Below are 27,920 nucleotides of genomic sequence, written 5' to 3'. Positions count from 1 at the left end.
TTCCTTCCGGAGCTGTGCCGCCATCACCACCATTTATCTTGCCGTAGCAAACCGAAACGGCAAAGTACAGAATTGAAAATGGTCTCCCAGAATGGAAAACCTCAGGAATTTCTAATGGACGGGGCAGATCCCGATGTGCAGATACACTTCGGTTAGATCCAGGGACGCTAGGAATTCAGCTTTGTGCACCGATGCCACGACTGCCCTTAGGGTCTCCATGCGAAACCTTGGAACTCGAAAACAGTAGTTGACCCTTTTTAAGTCCTGAATGGGCCGGAACGTGCCCTCTTTCTTGGGCACCACGAAGTAGATGGAATAACGGCCCCTCCGCTGTTCCGCCTGAGGAACTGGTAAAATGGCTCCAAGGTCGCAAAGGCGTAAAGTGTACTGCACCCCCCGACATTTATCTGCGTAGGAGCACAGGGAGACAAGGAAGTGGTCTCATAGGCACAGAGCAAAATCTAAAGCATAGCCGTGTTTTATTACACTGAGGACCCCACTGGTCTGAAGTCAACTTGGTCCATTTCTCGTAAAAGTGAGACAATCTAATGTAACCCCAATATTTAAAAAGGGCTCCAGGGGCGATCCGGGAAACTACAGACCAGTTAGCCTGACTTCAGTGTCAGGAAAAATAGTGAAAAGTGTGCTAAATATCAAAATCACAGAACATATAGAAAGACATGGTTTAATGGAACAAAGTCAGCATGGCTTTACCCAAAGCAAGTCTTGCCTCACAAATCTGTTTCACTTTTTTGAAGGAGTTAAACATGTAGATAAGGTGACCCTGTAGATGTAGTATATTTGGATTTTCAGAAGCCATTTGACAAAGTTCCTCATGAGAGGCTTCTAGGAAAAGTACAAAGTCATGGGATACGTGGAGATGTCCTTTTGTGGATTACAAACTGGTTAAAAGACAGGAAACAGAGAGCAGGATTAAATTGGAGAAATTACTTACCTGATAATTTCGTTTTCCTTAGTGTAGACATATGGACTCAGGACCAATGGGTATAGTGTACTCCTGATAGCAGTTGGAGATGGATCAGATTTCAATCTGACGTCAGTCCCTAGTACATATACCCCTGCAGCTCTTCAGTATTCTCCTCGAAAAGCATTGTGGATATATGTGTGACTGACTAATTTGATTAACTTTATAACTTGATTAACTTGATAACTTGATCTGGTTGAATTGGCTATAGCTGGAGGCCGCCAGAATACTCAACCGGAAAGTGACGCCACCCCGGTAGGGTGGGTGTCCTAGGTGAATGAAAACATGGCTTACCCTTGAATCATTCGAAGTTCCATGTGTAACGGCAGCCAAGGGTGGGATGCCGAGTCCATCTGTCTACACTAAGGAAAACGAAATTATCAGGTAAGTAATTTCTCCATTTCCTAGCGTGTAGCAGATTGACTCAGGACCAATGGGATGTATAACAGCTACTCCCGAACCGGGTGGGAGGCTGCCCGTGTCCCACTTAGTACTGCCCTTGCAAATGCCGTGTCCGCCCGAGCCTGAACATCCAGGCGGTAGAATCTGGAGGAGGTGTGGATGGAGGACCATGTCGCCGCCCTGCAAATCTCGGTGGGGCGACAGAATTCTGGTTTCTGCCCAAGACACTGCCTGGGCTCTAGCAGAATGGGCTTTGACCTGTAAAGGCAGTGCCTTGCCCGCTTCTACGTAGGCCGCCATGATAACTTCCTTGATCCAGTGGGCTATGGTTGCCCGCGAGACTGCTTCCCCTTGTCTTTTCCCGCTGTGAAGGACGAATAGGTGGTCTGTTTTTTGTACAGGTTCCGACATTTCCAGGTATCTGAATAGGAGTCTACCGATGTTGAGGTGGCAAAGGCTACGGGCCTCTTCCGAATTCTTCAACTCATCCGGCGATGGTAGCGAGATGGTTTGGTTAAGATGGAAGTGTGACACCACTCTGGGAAGGAACAAGGGACCGTGCGTAGCTGGATGGTTCCCGGGGTGAGCCAGAGGAATGGTTCACGGCAGGGCAGTGCTTGTAGTTCCGAGATGCGTCGGGCTGAACAAACCACCAGCAGGAATGCTGTCTTTAAGGTTAAGAGGCGGAGGGACAGACCTCTGAGAGGCCTGAAGGAGGTACCGGCCACTTTAGTGGTGGGCAGATGTGTTTAACTCCTTTCAGGAAGCGTGAGATGTCCGGGTGAGAAGCAATGCTGTCGCCCTCGCTCTTGGGGCCGTAGCATGACAATGCGGCTACCTGTACCTTGATGGAGTTGAGGGACAGACCCTTCTGTAGTCCATTCTGCAGGAATTCCAGGATCACGGGAACTTTGAGCGTGGTATGATGTCGTGGTCTTCGCACCAGGCTTCGAATACTCTCCAGATCCTTATGTACATTAAAGATGTGGAGAACTTGCGAGCTCGGAGTAGGGTCTCAATTACAGCCCCCAAGTATCCGCTCTCTCTCAGGCAAGCCCTCTCAATGGCCAGGCCGTAAGAGAATGGAGCTGGATCCTCATGGAGGATCGGTCCTTGTTGAAGCAGGTCTCTGTGTGGAGGCAGTGGCAGGGGGGTCCCTGCTATTAGTCTTCTCATGTTTGCGTACCACGGTCTTCTTGGCCACCAGAAGTACTAGTCCCCTGTGAAGCTGTATCTTGTGAATGATTGCACCTAATAGGGGCCACGGTGGGAAGGCGTATAATAGGGTCCCCTGTGGCCAGGTCTGTACTAGGGCATCGATTCCCTGGGACTGAGGTTCCCGCCTGCGGCTGAAGTACCTGGGTACTTGGGCGTTGGACCGGTTTGCCAGGAGGTCCATGTCTGGTGTCCCCCACCGGTTCACTATCATTTGGAATGCCGCAGGCGACAGCTTCCATTCTCCTGGGTCTAGACTTTCTCTGCTGATGTAGTCCGCCATGATGTTGTCTTTCCCGGCGATGTGGGCGGCTGAGATCTCCTGGAGGTTTATTCATTTATTTAGTCAACTTTATATACCGACTTTCAACTTAATTTCAAGGCGGTTTACAATAATAGAATTCGCAGTAGCCAAATTCAAAACACACATATAATAAACCTATCATTATACATCTTACATTATTTTTACAAAAACGTTAAGATTAAACATTACTTCTACGTAAACTTAAAATCACTTTAAATACAATGATACTAATAAAAACAGCTCTAAAAAAAAAAAATTAAGAATACTCCCTTCCATCATCATCATCCCCTTTCCTTTCCTTCCCTTCCTCCTACCCTTCTTTATACCCTCTTTCTCATCTTAACCCTGTCTCTTTTATCCCTTTTTCTCCTTATATTCTCTTGTCCACTATGAGAAGCTGAAGTAGGAAGGGTCAATTAGCTTGGTTAAAAGCCTGCTCGAATTACCCGGTTTTTATCTGCTTCTTGAAGCTGTTGATATTTTCCTCTATGCGAATTTCAACTGGTAAAGAATTCCACAGCTTTGGTCCTGACAATGACAGTGATCTCTCCCGCACTGAACCCAGATGAGCTAATTTAGGTGATGGTATTGTCAATAGTGCTTGGCCGAGCGATCTCAGGTTCCGGGCTGGGACATGAATACGCAATGAAGCGTTCAGCCATTCGGTATTACTCCCGTATATGGCTTTATGAATTAAGGTTAGACACATATTGAATGCGGAACTGGACCGGTAACCAACGTAGCTTCATCAGTACGGGAGAAACATGATCAAACTTATTTGTATTAGACAGAAGTCGTGCCGCGGCATTCTGCAATAATTGCAGCAGACGAATAGTTGATATTGGGACCCCCAATAGTAACGCATTACAATAGTCTAATTTGGGTAAGATCAGGGCCTGTAGAACAATTCGAAAATCGTTTGAATACAACAGTGGCTTCAATTTCCTTAGCACTTTCAGTTTATGGAAGCCATCTTTTATAATAGCCTTTATTGTTGCTTTCATGCTCAACTCAGAGTCCAAAATACAGCCCAAATCTCTGGCTTCGCGTTGGATCTTATATGAAGGGGTGCAAGTTAAGATGTCTGCCTCTATTTTCTCTGTGACCTTATTGCAAATAAGCAATATTTCAGTTTTGGAATTATTAAGTGCTAATGACATGTGTGTAAGGAGCTGTTTTATTGATTTGTAGTACATGTCCCGGAGTTTCAAAGTGGCCAACAGGGAATCTTTTATAGGTATCAAAATCTGAATATCATCAGCAAACAAAAAATGTACCAACCCCAATCCTGCTAGAAATCTACACAGTGGGGCCATATAAATATTAAACAGGGTTGGTGAAAGGTTGTATATAATTCCTACCTTGTAAGCACTTTCTCCTGCTTATATGCCCTCTTCTCTCCAGTTAGAAATTGTTTATCCTATCCTTTTGCTAACAAGCCTAGTTCCACTTCCCTGTTATAATGTAACTTTTTGCTTTCATTGTTATCTGGTTCCCCCTAGTTTATTGTAAACCGGTACGATAAGACTTGGACTTGAGCATCGGTATATTAAAAGAATTTAAATAAATAAAATAAATAAAGGGAGGAACCCTGTGGGACTCCAGTATGGAGGTCTACTATCTTGGATTCTGCTGTTCCTAGTTTGACTACATATGATCTATTAGTGAGAAAAGAATTAAACCACTCCAATGTTTTGTCTGAGACACCAATTTCTCACAGTCTTGAAATTAGTGCTTCATGATTAACGGTATCAAATGCCGCCGAAATATCCAATAGAATTAACAGATAAGAGATATTCTGATCGAAGCCTCTTTGGATAGTATCGGATAATGAGATTAGGAGAGTCTCGGTGTTGTGAGATTTCCGGAAACCATATTGTGATGGAAAAAGAAGCTGATGTTCTTCTAAATGGACCATAAGCTGCCGGTTAACCACCTTTTCAAGTAGTTTGGCCAGAAAAGGAAGTATTGATATTGGACGATAGTTGGCCAAAATCTCTGGATCTAATTGGGCTTTTTTCAAGATAGGTTTCACTACTGCACATTTCAAGCTATCTGGAAATATACCCTCTTCTAATGACAGATTGACAATATCTGCCAAGGGTTTGGCTATGATGTCTTGAACAGACTTTAGATGTTTGATGGGCATCTTATCCAAAGGGTGATTGGCAGGAGTCATTTTTTTAATTAAATTAACAATTTCTAAAGAAGAAACTGTATCAAATGTAGACCAGTTAACTGAGGGGTTAGAAGGTAGAGTGATATTTTGTGGGGCTTGGATAATTAAATCTTTTAGTACGGCTTGAATTTTATCTTTAAAAAAAGCAGCAAATTCATTGCTCTTATTCTTTAGATTATTAACCCAGGTAGGTGAATTGCCTTTCACGTGGATGAGCTCGGATACATATGTGAACAGGATCCTTGGGTTAAATTGGAATTTATGGATTTTATCAGAGTAAAAATCCCATTTGGCGGTATTAATAGTTTCTCTATAATTGTGTAGAGCAGTTCTATAGTTTGCTAGAGAAATATCATTACGATGTTTCCGCCAAATTCTTTCCAGTTTCCTTAACCCTTTTTTGAGCTCTTTTAAATGAGACGAAAACCACAGAGCTTTATGTTTACCTTGAGAGTGAATCCATTTTTTAACACTAGGACATAGTTTTCTTGCTAATTCAGACATGGAATTATTCCATGACTTAACTGCATCCAAGGTATTGGATCTGTCTAGTGTTTCCAGTGCTTCTGGAAAGTTGGCAATTAATTCATCACTGGTACAAAACTTTTTAACTTCAATTTCTATTTTGTCCTTTGATATAATCTTGATCTGGGGGGCTTTTAGTGAAATTGCTGCGGTAACTAAGTGGTGGTCTGACCACGGTACCGGTAAACTATTGGGTACGGATTTGGCCTCCAGGGCCTCGTTTATGAATACCAAATCCAAGGTATGGCCCGCTTTATGGGTAGAAGTATTAACTAGCTGGACAAAACCTAACGCTTCCAATGTATTTAAAAATGTTTCACAGCTAGCTGATCGTGGCTGGGTATCAACATGTAAATTAAAATCCCCCATAATAATGGTAGGCATATTAAAATCCATCGTGGATGAAAACAATTCTATGAGTGGGGAACAGTTGTGATCTAATAGCCCTGGGGGTGTGTAAACTAAATAGATTTGTAGTAAACACGATTTATAAAAGGCTACCTCGTACCGTGTTGCAATATTGACCTTTTGTTGGATCATATGGTAGTTCTTATTGGCTAATAGTACGCCCCCTCCTTTTTTGTCTAACCTAGGGCAAGAAAAAATATCATAGTCAACATGGGGTAACTGATTAATAAGTACAATGTCGGTTGGTCTGAACCAGGTCTCGGTAATCCCACAAATATCAGGTTTTGCTTTTTAAGATGGTCAATGACCACAGGAATCTTTTTACTAATCGATTGAATATTAACCAAGGATAGAGATAGCATAGTTAATGTTAGTAATTTGGAATTAGGGATAATAGGAACTTGAATAACTGACCGTTGCACAGTGTTAGTCAGTCTCTGATATTGATGAGTAGATGTTCTGTTGCAGCTGATTCTGGATGGTATGGGGTATCCGGCCATAATGGGCTAAGGTACTTACAGTTATTGTAGAAAAAACTAGGATCGGCTTGTAGCAGTGGGCACCGGGAGGCACCAAGGGGAGCACTAAGGGGAACTCCCCTTTAGCGCGCGCCGCCGACCTGGTCAGCGTCTTAAGAAGCCCCCGCGCTGGTCAATGACATCACCCGGGGGGAGGGGTCGGCGTCTAGCGGAGGGAGGGACCAGGTCTCGGGGAGGTGTTGAAGAAGCTGGCAATGAGCTGGAATCCAAAATAGCAGGTAATCCCGTTGACGTTTGCCTCAGGAGGTAACAGTAAGGCAAAAGTAAATTCTCTCCCTTGGGCTGTTAAACCACCGACCTGTCCACGCCATTAGAGGGTCGATATCCAGAGACACCTGTTGGCTTCTGGTTCCCCCCTGATGGTTGATGTAGGCCACTGTCGTGGCGTTGTCCGACATTATTCTGACTGCTTTGAGCCTGTGAGCGAATCTTAGGCAGGCAAGTCTGACCACCCGCGCTTCTAGGCAGTTGATGTTCCATCCCGACTCTTCTGCGTTCCACTGCCCTTGGGCGGTTAACTCCTCGCAGTGCGCTCCCCATCCACGTAGGCTGGCGTCTGTGGTGAGCAGGGTCCAGGTTGGTGAAGATAACCTCGTCCCCTGGTTCAGATGGCTGCCCTGCAGCCACCACCGTAACTGGGTCCGGACTCTGCCCGGGAGTGATAGACAGGCGGCGTAGTTCCGGGACCGTGGATTCCATTGTGTCAGAAGTGAGCGCTGTAGGGGTCTCATGTGAGCTCACGCCCATGGCACTACTTCCAATGTGGATGTAGGTAGGACTTGTAGGTAATCCCAAGCTGTGGGGCGAGGTTCGTTCAGTAGGGTTTGTAACCGGTTCCTCAGTTTTGATCTCCTTGTGGGGGTCAGGCTGACCTTGTCCTCTTTGGTGTCAAATCGGACTCCTAGGTATTCTAGCGACTGTGTGGGTTGCAAACAACTCTTGTTTGTGTTGACCACCCATCCGAGGCTCTCCAGTAGAGATTTGACTCTGTTGGTTGCTTGGTGACTTTCCTCTGGCGATTTCGCCCTAATCAGCCAATCGTCCAGATAAGGGTGTACGAGGATTCCTTCCTTCCTCAGTGTTGCCGCCACCACCACTATGATCTTGGTGAAAGTCCGGGGTGCTGTGGCTAACCCGAAGGGTAGTGCCCGGAACTGGTAGTGACGGTCCAGGATTTTGAAGCGTAGGAAGCGCTGATGTTCCTGATGAATCGGGATATGAAGGTAGGCCTCCGAAAGATCCAGGGATGTGAGGAACTCTCCCGGTTGTATCGCCCTTATTACGGAGTGTAGAGTTTCCATGTGAAAGCGGGAAATCCTCAGGTGGAGGTTGACCGACTTGAGGTCCAGGATGGGCCTGAACGTCCCCTCTTTCTTGGGGATGATAAAATAAATGGAATAATGCCCAGTATTTATTTCTTGTGGGGGCACTGGGGTTATGGCCTCGAGGGCCAGTAGTCTGGACAATGTAATTTCCACAGCCACCTCTTGGAGGAGTCGTGGTAGGGGGATTCCACGAAGTTGTCCGGGGGGGGGGGGGGGGGGGGGGGGGTGTTTCGTAGGAAATCCAGGTAGTATCCCTCTCGAATGATGGTTAGGACCCACTTGTCCGAAGTTATCTCGACCCATCTGTGGTACCATAGGGCTAGTCGGCCTCCTATGGCTTCTTCCCTTGGATGGATCGGCTGAATCTCATTGTGGGGTACGGCTGGGGCCTGGACCCGAGCTGGCTCCCCTCTTGTTGTGCTTGTTCCGAAAGGACTGGTTCCTACCCGTAGGACGGGGCGCTTGGTAGTTGCTTCTGTAGGGATTGAAGCGCTGTGAACTTCTGCCCCTGGAATATCGGGGGAAAGGTCGCTGGTTTCTTATTCCTGTCCTCTGGTAGTCGCGGTAACGGGGACTCGCCCCACTTGTTAGCTAGTTTCTCTAGTTCGCTGCCGAACAGAAGAGATCCTTTGAAGGGCATCCTTGTGAGATGCGCTTTGGAAGATGTGTCGGCCGACCAGTTTCGGAGCCAGAGTTGTCTCCTGGCAGCCACAGCTGATGATACTCCTCTGGCCGCTGTGCTCACCAGATCAGAAGCAGCGTCCGCAAGGAATGATACTGCTGGCTCCATGGCCTCCCCAGGGGTGTTGCTCCTGGTCTGAGATAGGCAGGCACGTGTCACTACGGTGCAGCAGGCTGCTATTTATTTAGTGATTTTTTTGTAGGGACATAGCGGCGACGTCAAAGGACTGTTTAAGGATGGATTCCAGACGCCGGTCCTGAGCATCTTTGAGCACTGCTCCTCCCTCCACTGGGATAGTAGTGCGCTATGAGTTCGCGCAGACCATGGCATCCACTTTTGGGCATGTCAGAAGGTCTTTGGCCACCGGGTCCAGGGGGTACATGGCTGTCATAACTCGTCCCCCTTTGAATGTGGACTCTGGAGCACTCCATTCCAGGTCAATTAGCTGCTGAGCAGCTTGTAAGAGAGGGAAATGGCGAGAGGTTTGGCGGAGTCCCTCTAGCAGGGGATTCGCCTTAGGCTCCCCCGAAGCGCCTGCGCCCGGGATAGTGAGCTCCTTCAGACCGTGGGTGACCAGGTCTGGGAGCTCGTCCTTGGTGAAGAAGCGTCTCATGGTTCGGTGAGGTTCTGTCCCCGGGGGGAGCTCCCCTTCCTCTAGGGGCTCTGCTTCCTCTTCAGAGTTGTCCATGTCCCCCATAGGTGGAGCTTCTGGGCGGTGGAAACATTTGTCTAGGCCTAGACGGCCCTGCAGCATAAGGGTCTTCTGGTGGAGACTGTGGCTGTCTAGCCAGAGGCTCCGTCTGCATGTGGACAAAGGTGTGCAGTCCTTTGAAGAATTCCACCCATGAGATAGACACTGGCTCAAAGCTAAGGGGTGTTGAGTCCCTGGGGGTGTCCCGCTGGAATTTGCTAGGTCCGGGGTACTCCCTGAGGAGCTAGTACTCTGTCCTGGGTGGGACTGGCCCTGGCCTGGATCTCCCAGGACCTCCTCGCACTGGGCGCACAGGGCTTTGGCCTCTTCGCTTTGTGAGGCTCTGAGATGGCATGCTGGGCAGAGGCCTTGAGCTCCGTTCCCGGTGATGCCATGGCTATAGGCGCGTAAACCCTTCTTTTTATGCGCTCCGGCGCATCTAAGATGTGCGTGCAGGTTGTGTGCGTAGATGTGCGTCTAAGTCGCAGGTATGCGCTCAGCCCGATAGGCGCGTATAACTTATGCGCGCGGCCCTTGTACGTGTTCTTTATGCACACATGTATTTTGTGCGCCTAGTCGGCCTTGTGCGCCCGGATCGAGACGGCGGCCAGAGCGGCGAATAGGGCCAATATGGCGACCACCTAGGAGGGTCTCCACATGGGAAGACCCTTGAAACTAACCAGGGCTTGGCCCTGCTAGGGCGGATCAACCCGGCGGTACAGGTCCCGGCCGGCGACCTGTGCGACTCCTTGAACCTCGGAGACCGGAGTCTATGCTGAAGATTTCTACCTTACCTTGTCTTCAGCGCTTCCCGGTTTCGTCCCAGGCGGTGTCCGGCTGCAGGGGGAGAGGGCAAATACCTTCACCGCCGCGCTCGAGGGTGCACCCGCTGCCTCGCAGCCGCGCCCGAGATCAGGAGCTAGGTCCTCGCCGCGATTCGGCTGCCGGCAAGAGGCTCACCTCCGAGGGACCATGGAAATCACCTCGGGAAATCTCGACTGGGGGAGGGACCCGAGGGTATCACCACAGGAGAGCGGGGCTCGTCTGCAGAGGTAAGTTTTCTTCCGAATTTGGGTTTTCTCCATTGAATTTTGTTCTAACGCTGTGAGAGCGTGCAGATAGTCCCTAACTGCTATGGAGACGGAAAATACTGAAGAGCTGCACTTCCTGCAGGGGTATATGTACTAGGGGCCGACGTCATAAGAACATAAGAAAATGCCATACTGGGTCAGACCAAGGGTCCATCAAGCCCAGCATCCTGTTTCCAACAGTGGCCAATCCAGGCCACAAGAACCTGGCAAGTACCCAAAAACTAAGTCTATTCCATGTAACCATTGCTAATGGCAGTGGCTATTCTCTAAGTGAACTCAATAGCAGGTAATGGACTTCTCCTCCAAGAACTTATCCAATCCTTTTTTAAACACAGCTATACTAACTGCACGAACCACATTCTCTGGCAACAAATTCCAGAGTTTAATTGTGCATTGAGTAAAAAAGAACTTTCTCCGATTAGTTTTAAATGTGCCCCATGCTAACTTCATGGAGTGCCCTCTAGTCTTTCTACTATCCGAAAGAGTAAATAACCGATTCACATCTACCCATTCTAGACCTCTCATGATTTTAAACACCTCTATCATATCCCCCCCTCAGTCGTCTCTTCTCAGATTGAAATCTGATCCGTCTCCAACTGCTATCAGGAGTACACTATACCCATTGGTCCTGAGTCCATCTACTACACGCTAGGAAAGGACAATTTTCTCAGTGGGCAGTGGAGTGCCTCAGGGATCTGTTTTGGGACCTATACTTTTCAATATATTTATAAATGATCTGGAAAGAAATACGAGTGAGGTAATCAAATTTGCAGATGATAGAAAATTGTTCAGAGTAGTTAAATCACAAGCAGATTGTGATAAATTGCATAAAGACCTTGTGAGACTGGAAAATTGGGCATCCAAATGGCAGATGAAATTTAACGTGAATAAGTGCAAGGTGATGCATATAGGGAAAAATAACCCATGCTATAGTTACACAATGTTAGGTTCCATATTAGGTGCTACTACCCAAGAAAGAGATCTAGGCATCATAGTGGATAACACATTGAAATCATCGGTTCAGTGTGCTGCGGCAGTCAAAAAAGTAAACAATGTTGTGAATTATTAGAAAGGGAATGGTGAATAAAACGGAAAATGTCATAATGCTCTGTATTGCTCCATGGTGAGACTGTACCTTGAATACTGTGTACAATTCTGGTCCTGCATCGCAAAAAGATATAATTGCGATGGAGAAGGTACAGAGAAGGGCGACCAAAATGATAAAGGGAATGGAACAGTTCCCCTATGAGGAAAGACTGAAGAGGTTAGGACTGTTCAGCTGAGGGGAGAATATGATAGAGGTGTTTAAAATCATGAGAGGTCTAGAACGGGTAAATGTGAATCGGTTATTTACTCTTTCGCATAATAGAAAGACTAGGGGGCACTCCATGAAGTTAGCATGTGGCACATTTAAAACTAATCGAAGAAAGTTCTTTTTCCCTCAACGCACAATTAAACTCTGGAATTTGTTGCCAGAGGATATGGTTAGTGCAATTAGAGTAGTTAGTGTAGCTGTGTTTAAGAAAGGATTGGATAAGTTCTTGGAGGAGAAGTCCATTATCTGCTATTAATTAAGTTGACTTAGAAAACAGCCACTGCTATTACTAGCAACAGTAACATGGAATAGACATTTGGGTACTTGCCAGGTTCTTATGGCCTGGATTGGCCACTATTGGAAACAGGATGCTGGGTTTGATGGACCCTTGGTCTGACCCAGTATGGCATGTTCTTATGTAATCTGCCTCCGACAACCGGATCAGAGGACTGGACCGGACTCGTTTCATTGGGAGGACTTAACTCCTCCTGCAGACTGGGAGGCTCTGACCCTGTTGAAACGACGGCCTTGAAAGGACTGTGACCAAGATTGTTAGCAGCAAGAAGTTTGCCTAGATGAGGAGCCTTACGACCAGGAAGAGCGGAACAGATTCCCCTGAAATAGAGGTCGTGAGGGCAAAGAACCTTTTGACCAGGGTCTATCCTTGGGCAGGTGATGGACCATGTTCTCCCCCAATGACTGAATCATGTCGTCCAAATCCTTCCCAAAAATAAGTTTGCCTTTGAAAGGCAGGGATCCCAGCTGAGCTTTGGAGGAGACGTCTGCAGACCAATTCCTCAACCAGAGAAGCCTGCGGGCAGAGGTACGTAGCCGAGGTACGTAGAAGGTCATATAGGGCCATCTGCACTGTAAGCCACTGCCGCTTCCAAGCTTCCCGCTTGAGTGACGTCGTCGCCAGAGATAAGATACTTTGCAAATTTTGTACCCAGCGGAGCCCAGCTCGCAAGGCAAAGCTGCTATACATGGCAGCCCGTACCCCCAGAGCGGACACTTCAAAGATCTTCTTGAGTTGGACCTCAAGTTTACGATCCTGAAGGTCCTTGAGAGCCATCGCGCCCATCACCGGGATGGTTGTCTTTTTGGTGACTGCTGATACTGCCACATCAACCTTAGGAACCCAGGGCGTCTTCCGGTAAAAAAGGATAGATCTTGTCCATCGCTTTACTGACCTTCAATCCCAAGTCCGGGGTGTCCCACTCCCGAAACAATGTCGGTGACGGAAAGATGAAATGGATATGACCGTATTGGCCTACGGAGACCCACCATAACTGGATCAATGGCCCCCATTATGGAATCCTCCGGCAGGTGAGAATCCCCAATTCCTCCAGAACTGCCGGAATAAGGGGGCCCAGCCCGTCCCTCCGAAAGAGACGAACTACCTTGGGGTCATCACCTTCAGCAACGTGAGGGCCATGGCCAGGACCACGGACCTGATCATCCCAATGGTCCGGCCCCTGCGGAGCTTTATCAAACGGCTCCGGACCGTCTGGATCAGAATCCTCGGAGAAGTCATCCCCTGCATGGGCTGACGCAGATCGAAGGGGGTGCTTTGATCGAGTATCTTGTGCACCATCCTGGTGTCTAGCAGTATACTGGTAGACACCAGTATGGTATCTAGCAGTTAGTATAGCTGTGTTTAAAAAAGGATTGGATAAGTTCTTGGAGGAGAAGTCCATTACCTGCTATTAAGTTCACTTAGAGAATAGCCACTGCCATTAGCAATGGTTACATGGAATAGACTTAGTTTTTGGGTACTTGCCAGGTTCTTATGGCCTGGATTGGCCACTGTTGGAAACAGGATGCTGGGCTTGATGGACCCTTGGTCTGACCCAGTATGGCATTTTCTTATGTTCTTATGTTCTTTTGGGGACCTTAGCCCCTGCAAGCATCGCAGCACTTACCCCCGAAGGTCTTTTCACTGCCTTCTGGGCTTTAAAAGCTTTGTGGAGCAGCATGATAAGAACATAAGAACATAAGAAATTGCCATGCTGGGTCAGACCAAGGGTCCATCAAGGCCAGCATCCTGTTTCCAACAGACGCCAAAACCAGGCCACAAGAACCTGGCAATTACCCAAAGACCAAGAAGATCCCATGCTACTGATGCAATTAATAGCAGTGGCTATTCCCTAAGTAAAATTGATTAATAGCCATTAATGGACTTCTCCTCCAAGAACTTATCCAAACCTTTTTTGAACCCAGCTACACTAACTGCACTAACCACGTCCTCTGGCAACAAATTCCAGAGCTTTATTGTGCATTGAGTGAAAAAGAATTTTCTCTGATTAGTCTTAAATGTGCTACTTGCTAACTTCATGGAATGCCCCCTAGTCCTTCTATTATTCGAAAGTGAAAATAACCGAGTCACATCTACTCGTTCAAGACCTCTCATGATCTTAAAGACCTCTATCATATCCCCCCTCAGCTGTCTCTTCTCCAAACTGAACAGCCCTAACCTCTTCAGCCTTTCCTCATAGGGAAGCTGTTCCATCCCCTTTATCATTTTGGTTGCCCTTCTCTGTACCTTCTCCATCAAAACTATATCTTTATTGAGATGCGGCGACCAGAATTGTACACAGTATTCAAGGTGTGGTCTCACCATGGAGTGATATAGAGGCATTATGACATTTTCCGTTCTATTAACCATTCCCTTCCTAATAATTCCTAACATTCTATTTGCTTTTTTGACTGCTGCAGCACACTGAGCTGACGATTTTAAAGTATTATCCACTATGATGCCTAGATCTTTTTCCTGGGTGGTAGCTCCTAATATGGAACCTAACATCGTGTAACTACAGCAAGGGTTATTTTTCCCTATATGCAACACCTTGCACTTGTAAACATTAAATTTCAACTGCCATTTGGATGCCCAATCTTCAAGTCTTGCAAGGTCCTCCTGCAATGTATCACAGTCTGCTTGTGATTTAACTACTCTGAATAATTTTGTATCATCTACAAATTTGATAACCTCACTCGTCGTATTCCTTTCCAGATCATTTATATATATATTGAAAAGCACCGGTCCAAGTACAGATCCCTGAGGCACTCCACTGTTTACCCTTTTCCACTGAGAAAATTGACCTACTCTGTTTCTTACTCTGTTTCCTGTCTTTTAACCAGCTTGTAATCCACGAAAGGACATCGCCTCCTATCCCATGACTTTTTAGTTTTCATAGAAGCCTCTCATGAGGGACTTTGTCAAACGCCTTCTGAAAATCCAAATACACTACATCTACCGGTTCACCTTTATCCACATGTTTATTAACCCCTTCAAAAAAATGAAGCAGATTTGTTAGGCAAGACTTCCCTTGGGTAAATCCATGTTGACTGTGTTCCATTAAATCATGTCTTTCTATATGCTTTACAATTTTGTTCTTGAGAATAGTTTCCACTATTTTTCCCGGCACTGAAGTCAGGCTCACTGGTCTATAGTTACCCGGATCGCCCCTGGATCCTTTTTTAAATATTGGGGTTACATTGGCCACCCTCCAGTCTTCAGGTACAATGGATGATTATAATGATAGGTTACAAATTTTAACTACCGTATTTTTTGCTCCATAAGACGCACCTGACCATAAGACGCACCTAGGATTCAGAGGGGGAAAATTAAAAAAAAAAAAAAATTGTGCTAAACCGGCTCTGCGTCTGGGCGTCTTATGGAGCAAATTAGGGGAGTGCATAGGTTTTTTTTTTTTCTCCCCATTTTGTTTTCGGGTCTGGGGAGGGCCATTTCGGTCCACTCCCCAGATCAGAAAACTTTTCTTTCTCTGGGAACCCCTCCCCCCCCAAAAAAAACCCCCATCCCAACCCTTTAAATTAACAACCCCCACCCTCCTGACCCCCCCCAAGACCTGCCAAACGTCCCTGGTGGTCCAGCGGGGGTCCAGGAGCGGTCCGGGAACGATCTCCTGGGCGTGGACCGTCGGCTGCCAGTAAACAAAATGGCGCCGACGGCCCTATGCCCTCACTATGTCACTGAGACCGACCAATAGCAGCGGTCGGTCTCAGTGACATAGTGAGGGCATAGGGCCGTCGGCGCCATTTTGTTTACTGGCAGCCGACGGCCCTATGCCCTCACTATGTCACTGAGACCGACCGCTGCTATTGGTCGGTCTCAGTGACATAGTGAGGGCATAGGGCCGTCGGCGCCATTTTGTTTACTGGCAGCCGACGTCCACGCCCAGGAGATCGTTCCCGGACCGCTCCTGGACCCCCAGGGACGTTTGGCAGGTCTTGGGGGAGTCAGGAGGGTGGGGGGTTGCAGGAAATTAAGTCGGCAGGTCTTGGGGGAGTCGGGGGGGGGGTTTGTTAGATTTTTGTTTGGTTTTTTTTTTATATTCGCTCCATAAGACGCACATACATTTTCCCCCCACCTTTGGGGGGAAAAAAGTGCGTCTTATGGAGCGAAAAATACGGTAATAGATCAGAAATTTCATTTTCGAGTTTCTTCAATACCCTAGGATGCATACCATCCGGTCCAGGTGATTTGCTACTCTTTAGTTTGTCAATCTGGCCTACTACATCTTCCAGGTTCACAGTGATTTCATTCAGTTCGCCTGACTCATCACCCCTGAAAACCATCTCCGGAACTGGTATCTCCCCAACATCCTCATTAGTAAACACGGAGGCAAAGTATTCATTTAGTCTTTCTGCAATGGCCTTATCTTCCCTAAGAGCCCCTTTAACCCCTCTGTCATCTAATGGTCCAACCGACTCCCTCACAGGTTTCTTGCTTTGGATATATTTTAAAAAGTTTTTTATTATGAGTTTTTGCCTCTATGGCCAACTTCATTTCAAATTCTCTCTTCGCCTGTCTTATCAATGTTTTACACTTAGGATAAAACATAAGCATTGTCAAGCTATTTTCTTCAGATGGATCCTTCTTCCAATTTTTGAAGGATTTTTTTTTTGGCTAAAATAGCCTCTTTCACCTCAGCTTTTAACCATGACGGTAATCGTTTTGCCTTCCTTCCACCTTTCTTAATACGCGGAATACCTATGGACTGTGCCTCTAGGATTGTATTTTTAAACAATGTCCATGCCTGTTGAACACTTTTAACCTTTGCAGCTGCACCTTTCAGTTTTTTTCTAACTATTTTTCTCATTTTATCAAAGTTTCCCTTTTTAAAATTTAGTATTAGAGCTGCAGATTTACTAATTGTCCCCCTTCCAGTTATTAGTTTAAATTTGATCATGTTATGATCACTGTTGCCAAGTGGCCCCACCACCGTTACTTCTCTCACCAAATCTTGCGTTCCACTAAGAATTAAATCTAAAATCTCTTGTTGGTTCCTGAACCAATTGCTCCATGAAGCAATCATTTATTACATCCAGGAACTTTATGTCTCTATCAAGTCCTGATGTTACATTTACCCAGTCAATATTGGGGTAATTGAAATCTCCCATTATTATTGCACTGCCAAATTGGTTTGCTTCCCTGATTTCTCTTAGCATTTCATCATCTGTCTGACCATTTTGTCCAGGTGGACGGTAGTATACTCCTATCACTATACTCTTACCCAACACACATGGGATTTCTACCCATATAGATTCTACTGAGCATTTAGTCTCTTGTATGATCTTTATCCTGTTGGACTCTATACCCTCCTGGACATAAAGTGCCACACCCCCACCAAGTTGATCCTCCCTATCATTGCGACATAATTTGTACCCTGATATAGCACTGTCCCATTGGTTATCCTCCTTCCACCAAGTCTCTGTGAACCTGGAAGATGTAGTAAACTGTAGTAAACCGATGAAAAGGACGAGGAGGAGGAGTCTAAAGCCCCTTCAGGGCTCTCCTCAGCCATGCCTGCCAGGTCCTCCCATGCCTTGCCTCCCTCGGAGTTCAAGCGCTGCGAGGATAAAGTAGGAGGAGACTTCCCTTCCCTCTCAGCTGTGTGAGTTGCCGCCCAAAAGGAATCCAATATGGCGGCCATTCCCGCGCTGAGTGAGAACGGATCGGGAGACAAATGCCACGGCCACCCTGAGCGTGCTGAGGCTCTGCGTGCGCCAAAACCAGTGTTCACTGTAGTGCCCTCACCGCCTGGAAGACAGGCCGAGCACAAACCATCACGGGACAGCCGCGAGCACGCGTCTCCGCACATGCGGCAGCGGACCGCAGCTCCCAAGACAGTAAGACAACAGAGCTAACTGCTCTACACGTCCCCCAGCGCATCCCCCCCCCCTTTAACGGAGGAAATACGAGAGACTCCACCAACACAGCAAACTAAACTTTTCTTTTTTTTTTTTTTCAAACCTGGCTGCAGGTCCTGCTTCCTGGGGTGCGTGAGGCGGGCTCCCCGGTATCTCCCCTAGCGCTGAGGTTAAGACTGGTCGTCAGGGTCCTCAACCCCTGCCAGCAACAGCTTCTACTACCAGGAAGGATGGTCCCCTCAGGACCTGCCAACTCCCTGGGAGGCTGCAGCAACCACTGACCACTATGAAGAAAATCTTTTTTCTTTTTTTTAAAGGAACAGCAATCCTGAAACTGTGCCTAAACTAGCCTCCAGAAACTAACCAGAGCCCTTTTTTTTTTTTTTTTACAACTATCACAGACTGTAGGATTTTGCACCTCCACCATCTGCTGGAGACAGAGAAATACTGATGGGCTGTAGGTGGCACCTGAGGGTATAGGGCAGAGTCAGTCAAAACGTCTGTCTCCATCTGCTGGAAGTGAGGCAAAACCCAGGAGTCTGGACTGATCCAGGTACGTACAGGGAATGGAAAGTACCAAGAGGCTTTCCACAGGGAATTCAGAATGGGGTTCTTCTTTGGCTCCGTCAGAGTCCACACCAGGAACTCCCTGCATCTTCAGGGTCTGGGAAACCAGGGCCGGCAATTCATCTCTATGGAAAAACCGTAACATGGTCAGATATTGTACTAAACCAGGGGGAATTTCCCCATCTTCCAAGGAACTTGTATCCTCCTCTTTGTCCATGCTGTCTGGATCCCTGCCAGGAATACCCTTGGTGAGACAAGGCATGTCTCGAGGTCTGCCAATAGGTCTGGGAGAGGGAGGGCTTACCAGCTCTGGTTCCATCCAGACAAGGGCAAGTGAGGAAGCAGACTGTGCCTGTACAAAGGCTTGAAGGCCCTGGAAAAATTCCACCCAAGAGAAGGCAGCCGGGTCCATGCCTAGCCCAGGAGCTACTGGGGGGTAGGTGCCACTAAATTTCCCTTTCCCATGGATGACCCAGTCCCAGGGGTACTGAGATCCAGGATACTTCCAGTTAAGGCTGTGGCTAACCCATCCTCTGAATGGGAGGAGCAGGGCTTAGCAAAGTCCAGGGAGGCCAACTCTCCCTCAGCTTCCTCATAGTGCTGACAAATTGGAATCCAGGTTAAACTGTGAAGCCCTAATATGACAAGCAGCGCAGAGAAAAAGGCGCTCATTTTTCTTGGCTGTTTGAGACACTGGCAGCAGTAACTGCGTGTTCTGTCGGCTCATGCTTAAAATTTTATGTGCACAGATTTCGGATGCGGCGAGGCACATGCACAGCCCGTGCATCTAGCTTTACCTGTATTCTGCACTTAGTAGGTTGTGCGCGTATGTATGCGTGAAACATTAGGCGCACTGCGCATACTGACTTTCTATGGAGGGCAATACGGTAAGCACAAAGATGTGCGGAAGATGGCACTGTCGCAGCCTACCACACAGTTTGCTAACCAAGCCTAAAGCGGGGCCTAGCCCACCAGGGGGCCGCTCCATATGCTTGGAAGCCCACTTCCCCTTACCCCATCGGGAATGTCGTCTGTACAGCACGCCAAGCTAAGAGACTGAAGGAAGTCTTATCGATAATCCACCAAATGTCTCTGAATCAGGAGGTAAATCTCTCTCTCTTTTTTTTTACGCTTACTTAGGCTCAGCGCTTACCAACTGAGTACAGAGACGGTCTCCGGCTGCAGGGGGAGTGGGCTTTGGCCATCACCGCCGCACTCTGCTCCCTGCACCCACTGCCTGTCAGCTGCTTAAGCAGTAAAGTCCACACCTGGAACCTGCTACTGGACCAAGGCACACCTCTGAGGGATCTAGGAAATTGCCTCAGGAATTCTCAACAGAGAGGGACCTTTAGGCTTCACCACAGGAGAGTGGGGCTCAATTTTATTCTCCAATTTATTTTTATTTAAAGTTTTAGGAGAAAGACAAACATAAGCCATAACACATCGGCTTACACATTAATCTTAAACAATACTGAATCAAGGGAAAGCAAAGTTGCTCACCTTGTAATAGGTGTTATCCCAGGACAGCAGGATGTAGTCCTCACATGTGGGTGACATCACTGACGGAGCCCTATCATGGAAAACTGTGTCAAAGTTTCTAGAAACTTTTGACTGGCCACTGATCCCACTGAGCATGCCCAGCATGCCATGATCCCTCGAGCCACAGGAGTCTCCCCCTTCAGTCTCATGTATAGCAATAAGTGTTAGCAAAAATAAAATAATAAAACCTATCTGAACCAACTCCACGGGGTGGCGGGTGGATTTCGTGAGGACTACATCCTGCTGTCCTGGGATAACACCTATTACAAGGTGAGCAATTTTGCTTTATTCCAGAACAAGCAAGATGCTAGTCCTCACATATGGGTGATTAGCAAGCTATAGGCCGAGTCATTTTGTAATGGACCAACACTGAAGTACTGTTGGAAAAAATTTGAGTCAGCCTAAAATTACAGCAGGTTGGATGTAGGAGTTGGGATTATACTGGAAACAAGTTTTTTAAGACAGATTGTCCGTAGGCTGAATCTTGTCGTCCTTCTTTGTCCAAACAGTAATGAGCTGCAAAGGTGTGAAGAGAACTCCATGTTGCAGCTTTACATATGTTAGCTATTGGCACTGAACGATAGTGTGCTACTGAGGTTGACACTGCTTTTACTGAGTGCGTCTTTACTCGCCCTTGGAGAGGAAAGCCTGCTTTTTCATAACAGAACTCTATACAATCTGCAAGCCAGCTGGAGAGAGTTTGCTTGCATCAAAAGAAACAAAAAAAAAAAAAAAAGAGTTGAGTGGATTTTCTATGGTCTGCAGTGTGATCTAGGTAATATACAAGTGCACGTTTACAGTCCAGAGTGTGCAAAGCTTTCTCACCCTAGTGAGAATGAGGTCTTGGGAAAAATGTGGGCAAGACTATAGACTGATTCAAGTGGAATTCCGTAACTACCTTGGGAAGGAATTTTGGGTGTGCACGCAGTACCATTCGGTCATGTAGGAATTTTGTGTAGGGTGAGTATGTGACAAGTGCTTGTAACTCACTAACCCTTCTAGCAGACGTAATGGCTACTAGGAAGAGAGACTTCCATGTAAGAAATTTATTAATGCATGAGTCCATGGGTTCAAAAGGAGAACACACAAGTCTTGTTAGGACTACATTAAGGTCCCATTCTGTGACTGGTGGCCATAACAGGGGTTTAAGGTGAATTAAACCTCTCATAAATCTGACAAGGGGTTGCACTGATATCGGTGCATCCCTTATTATAAGATGGTAAGCTAAGATAGCATTTATATGTTATTTTTATAATGTTATTTGTTAAATGTAAGTCCCCGAGGCGACAGTTTTGTTTCATTGTACACCGGTGCGATGTGTATATTATACAGGAGCGTCGGTTTATAAAAACTAAAAATAAATAAATAAATATGTACCCCTACTGACGATATCTGGAGACCAGAGTCTGAAAGGTGCCAGAGATAGTCTAATAAAGATGTTATGGGGCAGGAAAAGGGGTCAATACTTTTCTGTGCACACCATGTGTTGAATCTTTTCCACTTCAAACTATAGTTTTTTCGTGTGGAAGGCTTAAGTGAAGCTACAAAAGCACATGAGAGACATTAGTTGAAAGATTGCATGGTTGCAAGATCAAGCTTTCAACATCCAGGCTGTTAGAGATAGGGATTGAAGATTGGGATGGTGCAACCTGCCCTGATCCTGAGTTATGAGAGTGGGAGCTGTACCCAGGCGAATCAGGTTCCTGATTGAGAGATCGAGAAGCATGGGGAACCACATTAGTCGAGGCCAATACGGGGCTATGAGTATCATTGATCCCTTGTCCTGTTGTAGCTTCACTAAGAACATAAGAAACTGCCAAGGGTCCATCAATCCCAGCCCACTGTTGCCTAGAATGGAAAAAACCAAGGGTCCATCAAGCCCAGCATCCAGTTTCCAATAGAGGCCAAGCCAGGCCACAAGAACCTGGCAATTACCCAAACACTAAGAAGATCTCCTGCTACTGATGCAATTAATAGCAGTGGCTATTCTCTAAATAAACTTGATTAATAGCAGTTAATGGACTCCTCCAAGAACATATCCAAACCTGTTTTAAACCCAGCTACACTAACTGCACTAACCACATCCTCTGGCAACAAATTCCAGAGCTTTATTGCGCATTGAGTGAAAAAGAATTTTCTCCGATTATTCTTAAATGTGCTACTTGCTAACCGAGTCACATCTACTCGTTCAAGACCTCTCATGATCTTAAAGACCTCTATCAGATCCCCCTTCAGTCGTCTCTTTTCCAAGCTGAACAGCCCCAACCTCTTCAGCCTTTCCTCATAGGGGAGCTGTTCAGTCCCCTTTATCATTTTGGTTGCCCTTCTAAGGCAAAAACGCGGCAAAAACGGAGCAGATGCTAGGCCAGAGCACCCATGAGAAGAAAATACAACTTTTAAATCTTTTTTTCCTGGTCGGGATGGGTCCCGCTGATGGTGAGTGAGCCGGGACCCCCGGTATCACCTCAGCCGCAGCAGTTTCAGGGTCTCCAACCCTCTGCTCTCCAGCCTCAAATACCAGGGGGGATGGTCCCACCAGGTATTTGACCCCCTGGGAGGCTAACTGCCACAATCTCTGTGAATTTTTTTTTTTTTTTTAAACTAATTTAAAGATAAAGGGACCGTAACCTAAACCTTCCTCTGAAAAATGTGCCAACCAAACCTGTGCCAACCAAAGGAAAATTAGTTATTACCTGATAATTTTCGTTCCTGTAGTACCACGGATCAGTCCAGGCACCTGGGTTGTGACACCGCACCAGCAGATGGAGACAGAGCAAAACTTGACGGGCTCCCTACATATAGTAAGGTGCCACCCACAGCCCCTCAGCCGAACGGAATATCAAAGCAACCAAAGCCAGACTAACTAACTATGAACTCTATAACGTAGGCCGATTCACAACATCACCCCTGGCTGGAACCGAACTGTCAGAACCAGAAGCGAACGGCCTTGTACCAAATTAGAATAATGTAGTATTCGCAACAGGAATAAACGAGGACCTAATCCAACCGAGCGGACTCTCCCTCAATTCATCGCTAAAAACATAACAGACAGGCGGGAGCCTGGACTGATCCGTGGTACTACAGGAACGAAAATTATCAGGTAATAACTAATTTTCCTTTCCCTGTACGTACCCAGATCAGTCCAGACACCTGGGATGTACCAGAGCTATTTACCGAGGGTGGGAAGCAGAGAGTCCCGCTTGGAGAACACTCGCCCCAAACCCTTGAGACTCAGCTGCCTGGACATCAAGCCTGTAATGCCTAGTAAAAGTATGCAACGACTTCCATGTCGCTGCTCTACAGATCTCCTGAGTGGACACCTGAGAAGCCTCAGCCCAGGACGTGGCTTGAGCCCGCGTCGAATGAGCTCGAAGCCCCTTAGGCGCCGACTTGCCCTGCAGAAGATACGCCGAACCAATCGCCTCCTTGAGCCAACGCGCAATCGTGGCACGCGAAGCTGCAGACCCCCTGCGGGACCCTGAGCAGAGAACAAACAGGTGGTCGGAAACCCGGAAAGGATTCGTAACCTCCAGATAACGGATCAGAATTCTGCGGACATCGAGTTTCCTTAACTCTTTCGACCCCTTGTCCATCTGATCCATGGTCGAAAAACCTGGGAGGTCCACAGACTGATTTAAGTGAAAAGAGGATACCACTTTCGGCAAAAAAGACGGAACAGTTCGCAGAGAAACTCCGGTATCCGAAAATCGCAAAAATGGCTCCCTACAAGACAGAGCCTGTAGTTCCGAGACCCGACGAGCGGACGTAATTGAGACCAGAAACACCGTCTTCAAAGTAAGATCCTTCAGGGTCGCCCGTTTGATCGGTTCAAACGGCGCCCCACAAAGAGCTGACAGCACACAGTTTAAATTCCAGGATGGACAAGGATTAACTACCGGTGGGCGTAAATGTTTAGCCCCACGAAGAAAGCGCGTCACATCCGGATGGCAGGCCAAGGACACTCCGTGGACCTTACCCCTGAGACAACCAAGGGCAGCTATCTGGACTCTTAGGGTACTCCAGGACAGCACCTTCGAGAGACCCTCTTGGAGGAAAGCGAGGACCTCAGGCACAGCTGGCCGGATAGGGTTTACTTCGTGAGAACTACACCAGTCCTCGAAAACTGTCCAAACCCGCATATAGGTTAAGGACGTAGACTGCTTTCTAGCTCTCAACAAAGTCGTGATCACCGCCTCGGAGTACCCCTTAGTCTTCAAGCGCACCCTTTCAAAAGCCAAGCCGCGAGACAAAAGTGATCCGCATCCTCCAAACAGACGGGTCCTTGATGAAGGATGATCGCGTCTCCGCGAACCCGAAGCGGAGGCTCCGCCGCCAACTGAATGAGGTCCGCGAACCACGGGCGCCTTGGCCACTCCGGGGCGACCAAGATCACCTCCGCCGGATGTATCTCGATTCGCCGCAGAACCTTGCCTATCAGTGGCCACGGAGGGAATACGTATAGCAACACGTCCGTGGGCCAGGGAAGCACTAGTGCATCGACCCCTTCTGCTCCCCGCTCCCTCCGCCGACTGAAGAACCGCGGCGCCTTCGAATTTTGAGCGGTGGCCATCAGATCCAGGCGTGGCTGTCCCCACCTGGCACAGATGAGGCGATACGCTACGTCCGGTAGCTCCCATTCTCCTGGATCCAGCCGATGTCGGCTTAGGAAGTCTGCTTGGACGTTGTCTACTCCAGCGATGAGAGACGCAGCGATGCTGCTGAGGTGTTGCTCCGCCCAGCACATCAACTGGCTCGCCTCCTCCGCCACCTGCTGGCTCCTTGTTCCGCCCTGGTGATTGATATATGCCACCGTGGTCACGTTGTCCGACAGAACCCGGACCGCCCGGCCCCGTATCCACGGGAGAAAGGCTCGCAACGCTAACGCCACCGCCCTGGTCTCTAATCGGTTGATGGACCACAGCGACTGCTGGATCGACCACTGACCTTGCACCGAGCGTCCCCCACAGACCGCTCCCCAACCAGAGAGACTGGCGTCCGTCGTAACCACCGTCCAACTGGGCATGAGCAGAGAAACTCCGCACGTCAGATGGTCGGTGAAGAGCCACCACTGCAGGCTGGCCCTGGCATGGACTGTGAGGGGCAGCGGACGATGAAACTCCTCCAATGCCGGCTTCCAGCGGGAAAGTAACGCTGATTGTAACGGTCGCAGATGAGCAAAAGCCCAGGGGACCAAGGCGAGCGTCGATGCCATGGAGCCCAAAACCATCAGGTAATCGCATACCAGCGGGTACCTCATGGACAACAATCGTCTCACCTGACTCTGTAGCTTGACCACTCTCTCCTGAGTCAGAGACACCCTGGCCCTTTCGGTGTCGAACAGGGCCCCCAGGTATTCTAATCTCTGCGTAGGCTGTAGATGACTCTTGGCTAGGTTGTCCACCCAGCCGAGAGATCGCAAGAGCTGCAGGACCCTGGCAATCGCCTGCCAGCACTCGAACTCAGATTTGGCCCGAATGAGCCAATCGTCTAGGTAAGGGTGTACCCAGGAGCCCTTCCCTCCGGAGCTGGGCAGCCACCACCATAACCTTGATAAAGGTGCGTGGAGCCGTGGCGAGGCCGAAGGGAAGAGCCCTGAATTGATAGTGTCTGCCTAGGATGCAAAACCTCAAATATCTGTGATAGGCCGGCTGAATCCTGATGTGTAGATACGCCTCCGTAAGATCCAGCGACGCAAGGAACTCGCCCGGACGAACCGAGGCCACCACCGAGCGGATAGTCTCCATCTTGAAACTTGGAACGTGAAGGCACCTGTTGACCCCTTTTAAGTCGAGAATTGGACGGAACGCGCCGTCTTTCTTTGGGACCACGAAGTAAATGGAGTACCTTCCCATGCCACGCTGTCTCGATGGAACGGGAGTAATGGCGCCCAGATCTTCCAAGCGCCGGAGGGTCGCCCTTTCGGCTGCGCGCTTGTCGATAGCCTTGCAGGGAGATACGAGAAACTTGTTCACCGGCAGACGTGCAAAATCTAACGCGTAACCGCGTCTTATCACACCGAGGACCCACTGGTCTGAAGTTATCTTGGTCCATTCCTCGTAAAACAACGCGAGCCTCGCCCCCACGCTTGGTACGGCTTCTTGAGGCTGCAGCGAGGAATGAACCCTTCTCGTTTCATTGGGCCGACTTGGACCCCGATCCCGACGAAGGCCCACCTGTTCTGTTGAACTTCTTCCCTCGAAAGGACTGAGACCATGAGGAGGATCTGGCAGAGCCCGACCGGTAGGACTGTCCCGCCCCAGCCAATCTTTGCGGCCTCTGGCGCCGGTTAGCCCGAAAACGGTTTCTAGATGAGAAAGTTGATCTAGGTCTGAGCCTGTCCTCCGGCAACTTAAAAGCCTTGTTCTCGCTCAGGAACTGCATCAGATCGTCCAGCCGTTTTCCAAATAGTAGCTTCCCCTTAAAAGGCAAGCAGCCCAAGTGAGCCTTAGACGTACCATCCGCAGCCCAGTTACGGAGCCAGAGGAGACGGCGAGCTGAGACCGCCGACACCATAGCCCTGGCCGAAGTCCTCAGCAAATCGTGCATAGCATCTGCGCTGTAAGCTATCACCGCTTCCAAGTGATCAGCCTGCGATGCCTCCCCATCTGAGAGGCCTGCATTCGCCTGTAAATTTTGGGCCCAGCGGAGCCCAGCCCGCAGCGCAAAATTACTACAAATGGCCGCCCTGACTCCCAGGGCGGACACTTCAAAAACCTTTTTGAGTTGTACCTCCAGCTTCCGACCTTGGATATCTCCGAGCGCTGTGGCGCCTGTGACGGGAATGGTAGACCTCTTCGTTACTGCCAACACCGCGGCGTCCACTCGCAGAAGACGCAGTAATTCCAAGACATCCTCAGGCAGAGGATAAAGCTTGTCCATGGCCTTACTCACCTTCAGACCCAATTCCGGGGTATCCCATTCTCAAAAAAGGATATCGGAGGCCAAAAAATGAAACGGGAAAGCCACCGGGGGCCCAGCCAGGCCTAAGAGCACCGGATCCATATTAGCACCCTAACGGGCTTCCACCGGCAGCACCTCCACCCCGAGCTCCTCGAGGATCACCGGGATAAGGGGAGATAGCTCCTCTCTTCTGAAGAGCCGCACGACCTTGGGATCATCCCCATCCGCTGCCAGCGCTCCCTTGCCTGGCCCCGGCTGGGCTGGACCCTGGTCATCGGGCCCCTCAGGCCCTCCTGTGGCCCCCGAGGCCGACCCCTCCGAGGAGGAGGTAGAATCTGTTTCCGAGTCCCGAGGGACTCCTCACGTCGGCCTCTTTTCCCTGGGTGGGCCCGACAGTTCCCTATGCCGGGCCGACCTCTTCTGGGGGTAAGAGCGTCCCTCCCTGCCCCCTGGGACCTTCCCGGGCTTGTGCTTTGACCTCTTATATTTCGCCAACTTTTTAAGTAATAATGCAAAATCCTCGGAGAAGGACTCCTCTGAGTCCGAGGAGCCCTCCCCCGAAACGAAATTTCCAGATTCCAGGCCCCCTGGGGGCTCTCCCCCCCCCCCGAGGCCCGAAGCTGAGAAGAAAGCGGAGGTGGCTGGCCGCCATTTTCCATGGCTTTCCTCGTGGCCTCCCGGACTGAATGCAAAATGGCCGCCGTTCCCGCGCTAAGCGGGAACGGATCAGCCCCCCCGACTTCCGAAGGCACGGCGTGCGGCGGCGAACGGGACCCCCGGGAGCCCCCCAACCGCCCTCCGACGAACCTTCGCCCCCGGTAACACAATTGGTGCACATGCCTTCGCGGGAGACCCGCGCACGCGGCAAGCTGCCCCTTTAGGCATCCCGGACCGGAGCTGGAAGAAAATTCGCCGACTCAGACCGACTACTAAAAAATCCTCCCCCCTACGAAGCGCCCTGGCCGAGGAAAGAGAGAGAGAGACGGCGCGGGTAAACAAAGTCGCAAACTTTTTTTTTTTTTTTTTTATACTTAGCCACTGGCCCAGGTGCTGAAAACTTCCGCTCCAGTGGGGGAGAG

General features: G+C 48.6%; 1 protein-coding gene across 1 annotated transcript in view; it reads right to left on the bottom strand.

The window, feature by feature from the left end:
- The window catches only part of SF3B2 (splicing factor 3b subunit 2), a 329,817-nt gene that overhangs the window by 233,578 nt on the left and 68,319 nt on the right, over nt 1-27,920 (bottom strand). The window lies entirely within an intron of this gene.

This window comes from Rhinatrema bivittatum, chromosome 8, assembly GCF_901001135.1.
Source record: "Rhinatrema bivittatum chromosome 8, aRhiBiv1.1, whole genome shotgun sequence".
NCBI classification, from domain to species: domain Eukaryota; kingdom Metazoa; phylum Chordata; class Amphibia; order Gymnophiona; family Rhinatrematidae; genus Rhinatrema; species Rhinatrema bivittatum.
Note: the sequence above shows the minus strand (reverse complement) of the source record. Positions and strands in the feature narration are given on the sequence as shown.